The sequence below is a fragment of the Centruroides sculpturatus genome, unplaced genomic scaffold (genome assembly GCF_000671375.1).
Source record: "Centruroides sculpturatus isolate CEXI.00-Female unplaced genomic scaffold, Cexi_2.0 scaffold1, whole genome shotgun sequence".
Lineage (NCBI taxonomy): Eukaryota > Metazoa > Arthropoda > Arachnida > Scorpiones > Buthidae > Centruroides > Centruroides sculpturatus.
The window spans coordinates 2,279,083-2,284,592 of NW_019384326.1; positions in this window are offsets into that span (position 1 = coordinate 2,279,083).

Genomic DNA, 5,510 nt, shown 5'->3' on the forward strand with positions numbered 1-5,510 from the left:
TTCCGTTTTATATGAATTCCATGTTGTACGAGTCACTTAGCTTTTACAAATACGTGTGCCGGGCTGTGAACGGCTCACGTATTTGTAAAATCTAAGTGACTCGTACAACATGGAATTCATATAAAACGGAATAATCGACAGTGTTATAGGGGGTCGACTGTATACAATTCAGGACCCTTCGCTTTTAAATTTATTATTATTTACTAGAGGAGGAAGAGAGACACATATATTTAGGGCCACTAGTCTTAATCAAGTACAACTTAAATTTAACACGATTTTCTTCGCATTTTTAGGGGAGATTGAAATTGTTTATTTAAAAAAAATACACATACATTTTACATACAAACAAAATACAGTATACTACTTACATATACAAAAAACAAAGGGCCGTCGAGACCTTGTACGGGGCCCACATTATTTCCAACAAACGAAATACGTAGAATATATATTTATTAATATAAAGCGGCTTTAAGTATTTTATACTTTTTATTAGTAAAAATAACATTAATTTATAAGGATAGGAACCACTACGGGCCCCAAATTATTTCCGGGCCCAGGGAATAATGCCTTGCATCCACATACGGAGGGGGTGCAAAAGTCGGTATACAGTTTTTATTATGGAAAAAACGTAGAAGGAAAAAAAACATTCATTCTTATGCATAAAAACATATAAGGAATACAAAACAATAAAAGATAAGAAAATAGTAATAATTAACTCTACACTAAACATCTGTATTTCTCAGTTTCACAACTGTAAAACTTTGCATCCCCTTGTATACACACAAAAACATATACACCTACACATATATAGGCCCTATATACACGTACATACATACGTACATATATACACACGTATAAGCATACCCATACACATATTAACAACTATACACGTACCAATACTCATACACAGTACACAGACTTATAGACACAAGTATATACACCCTACACACACATGTACACAGGTATATATACACAAGAATAAATAAGAAACATCAAGAACATTGTTTATTAATAATTTTAGCACTCAATTTTTATATAAAATTACCATAAAATAAAAATTCGATCTATATTTTATAAAATATTTTAAAAAATTCAACTGTTGTTTACTAAAATTTTCGATTTTGTAATGAGGTAAACTCTTAAAAAGAAAAAGAAAAAACACACAAGCTGTTTCGAGAATTTTTTATTATATATTTTTTTTTATTTTATTTTATTTTGTTTTCTTACATTTAAGATAATTTAATTTCTGTACATCTGTTTCATAAAATTGCTCAATCCCAGCTGCATTTTCTGTTACTCAATTTCGTCGATATTATTTTTAAATCTTAAATTGTTTAATTTTATACGAATTTATTTCTTAATAAATCATTTAATTTTAAAATTTATTTACTTAATTTTATATATTTACAAACGATTTTCTTCTCAATGTAAATTGTTATTTAATTATTTTTAATTTTTATTTTGTAATATAAAAATCATTGAATTGCAGCTGTTGCATTTGTTTTTTTTTTTAAGCTTATCAGTTTTAACAATTTTTAAAAAAAAATTAGTTTTTTTTTTGTTTTTAAATTTTTATTTTTATTTCGTGTAAAAATTCTTAATTCTGGCTGGGTTTTTTTTAGTGCACAATTTCAACAATTAAAAGAAATCTTTGTTTCAGATTTTACTTTTTATTTTTATTTTTTCAGTTTTAAAGCGCTCGATTTCACTCTGTCTGTTGCATAAAATTGCTCGATTTCACTCTGTCTGTTGCATAAAATTGCTCGATTTCACTCTGTCTGTTGCATAAAATTGCTCGATTTCACTCTGTCTGTTGCATAAAATTGCTCGATTTCACTTGTTTTTTGTGTTCAGTTTCAACCATTAAAACATATCTATTTCAATTTTTATAATTGTTTACGGTATTAAAGCAATCAATTTCAATTTCAGTGTTGCATAAAATTGCTCGATTTCACCTGTGTTTTTTTCTATTCAGTTTCAACAATTAAAATTAAATTTTTAAACCGTTCGATTTCATTAATTCGTTAATTTCACGAAAATTTCTTCAATTTCAGAATAGATTTTTTTTTTACTACTCATTTTCAACAATTAAAATGTATTTCAACTGTTCAATTACAGTTTATCGGCTTCATAAAACTGCTAAATTCGTTTAAATTTGTTTAGTTTTCCCTCTCTCTCTCTCTCTTCGTTCTTGTTTTTCGTCATTTATCTTCATGCAGCTGTTTCTTATAAACACTGTTCAATAACATCCAATAGCGTTTATCAATCTGTTTATTTCTTTTATTATTATTATTATTATTATTATTTTATTTTATTATTTGTTTTTTCTGGATTCAGTCGAGTCTGGTAGAAGTGAACGAGGCCGTCTCGTGATTCCGTCCTTAGATAATATTTCGGGGTTTATATAAATATGTGATGCGTGATGTATTCTGTCCGGAAAAGTGGAAAGCTCGTCATCCAATCCGAAAGGAACGTCTTCCGTAATGTATCGATCGCAAAGGTAGACGACCTCACAACTGCAAAGGACGATGAACGGATGAGATGGTTACCATAGCAACGGGAGGTTGTAGAATGAATGTTACGGTTATTAAAGACAGTCCTGCAATGCTGTCTTTGTTAAAAGATTTTCATTTATGATTTTTCCAGTTTTCAATGATGCTAAAGTTCCGGGTAAACATGGATGCTGTGGCCATATTTTTCTCCCTATTTTTGTTTTTTTTTGAGGAGGTTAAACTTTGATAATTTATTTATTTTTTTGGAGATGACGAAGATTCATCATTACTCTAATTTAATTTTCATTTCGCTACAGAAAATTGCCACTTATTGATTAATATAATCATTCAGAAGCGTGCATTCTTATACAAGTAAATGCATTATCCGTTGGTTAGTAAAAATTTCCGGCAATTTCTCTATAGAATTTATGTTTGCGGTTTAAAAATAATGATTATAAATGGAATAAATTTTGCATATTTTGTGAATTTCATTCATTTTAGCATCGATTTATATCCAAGTTTCATCCCCTAAATGATTTTATTTTATACTTTTCTACACCAAAGAGAGAAAGAGAGAGAGAGAGAGAAGAGGAGGAGGAGGAGGAGGAGGACGGATGGATGGAGAAGGAAGAGGAGGAAGAAAATATCTAAAAAATTATAACGCTTTACAGAACGACGATAATTCAATTTTTATCGTTAGAAAATGGAATTTTTCTCTTTCTCTAGAGAATATTTTCGGTTTCAAATTCCTCTTTTGACACACAAATCATTAATTTGGACACTTTCTTTTTGGCACTCGCTTAAGGGTGAGTGACATGTTTATAAAGGGCTATTAGTGACGTCAAGTTGTAGATTCAATAACCTAAATAATAAAAATTGTACGGAGGGTTATTGTGGATTCACACACACTTCAAAATTGGCTACGCCACTAGCAAAGAGAAGGCATTCTTGTTTATTACCTCCATAAACAACATGTTTATGTGAGTTAATAAGCGATTTATAATTAGAAATTTTGTTTACGCTATAGAAAAATTAATTTCATTTTTAAAATAATTATCTCAAAGCTAAATTTTTGTCGTAATTTATTTAAATTTTTAAATTTTTATAATAATTTATCCGTTTTTTCCCCCTTCTTTCTTCAGTTTCTTAATACTGATGCTGTAGATTTTGCAAGCTTTATCATGAGATGAACATGTATTTTTTAAAATTGTTTAATTAAATAAAAAATTATTAAAATTATGCCATTTTAACCAAACAAAACAAGAAAATTAGCAGAAAATTCAATCTTATTACAATTGGAATTTCGTGAAATTTAACTCAATTTCACGGAAATTTTCTGTAATATTTTATAAAAGAACACAAAATTCTTTCCTTGTGTGACATTTTCAATAATTAATTTTGCATTTTTTTTAAACTTTCTCCTGTATATAACAGAGGGAAAGTGTGTCCATCGGTCATAAAATGACCTCCCTCCCAAAAATTTTACATTTTTTGGGGGCTCTGGGGACCTTAAAACTTCCAGAAATGCAAAAAAATCTTAGGGAATTTCTATAGGTCTGGATGCTAGTGTGTCTGAGGGTGCGTGACGGTGTGTGTGTGTATGAAGCACAATTTTGTTTATCCACTTTGAAGCTTAATAACTCTTATACCTTCCGTCGAAAATTTTTGAAATTTCGCAGGGAGATTTACGTATTAGGGACATCCATGCTATAAAATTTTGGTGGTTAAAGGTCGAGGAGGTGGAGAAATAGAGGAGATCAAATGTGAGGTTGAGATTAATGACGACTTTATTAGCATTTATAATCTTTTATAAAACTCATCTCTACCCCAGAAAATTAAGCTTTTTGCCGGAAAAGTTACGCAACTCGTTGCTGAATTTAAACATTTACAAAGATGCATCAATTTAAAATTGTTCAAACTCTTACATCCAATCGCTGTTTTATAATATAAATTGCAGACGAATTTGCATAAATTTAAACAAAGATTTAGGTTTATAACTTAAAAAAAAAAAACAATTAAAAATTAGCTAATTTTATGACTTATGCAATAACATAAATTATACATTCTTTTTTCCTTCGTTCGTTTGCGTGATATCAACTATTTGTTCTATTTAAATTCTACGCTCGTCAAGTCATTTTTATAACGATTTCCTATATTATATAACAAATAAAATAACAATATTACTATTAAAATCGATGAGTAGAGAAACTCTAGAACTAATTTTAATGCCTTTAATTTCTTAATTTATTAGAAAAAAACGGAATTTTCGATGTTTAAAGATGATGTTATCCAACCGGAATAAACTACGATCCAGCATCAGAATCTTAAACTTTGGTCGTTTAATTAACCTTTTTTTAAAGGTGAATTCTACATTTAAAAAGTAAAAAAAAAAAAAGATTAAAGAAACAATCTATAATTTAATCTTTAACATTAGATTACTGCATTAATTCATTTTTGCCTTAGGTCAACGTTTAAAAATATCCTTGAACTCTCATATCAGCAATGATGTATATAAATATAACTCTGTTTTATAGCTTAATAATTTAATTTCTTTTTTTATTTTTAAAGTGGTGCTAAGTCTAAATTTGAAATTAAACAATTAGAGAAATATATAATATACGTATTTATTTATTTATTTATTATTTTTTTGAAACATATTAGATTATTAAACATCTGAAACAATTGATATTAAAAATAAACTGACAGAGAATTAATTTCCGTTAATTTACACGTTACTTCGAAAATTATTAATTAAATTAACACGCTTCATTATTAATAAACAGCTATTTGCATATAATAAAAGCAGCCAAAGAGATTTTGGAGACAATTTCCAACCAGCAACAAAATGCAAACTTATGAAAATTAGAAGATTATAATGAAAGAAGGACAAGAAGGAGGAGGAGGAGGAAAATAAGAAGGAGGAAGTAGAGAAGAAGAAGAAGGAGGAGGAAAATAAGAAGGAGAAAGTAGAGAAGAAGAAGAAGAAGGAGGAAAATAAGAAGGAGAAAGTAGAGAAGA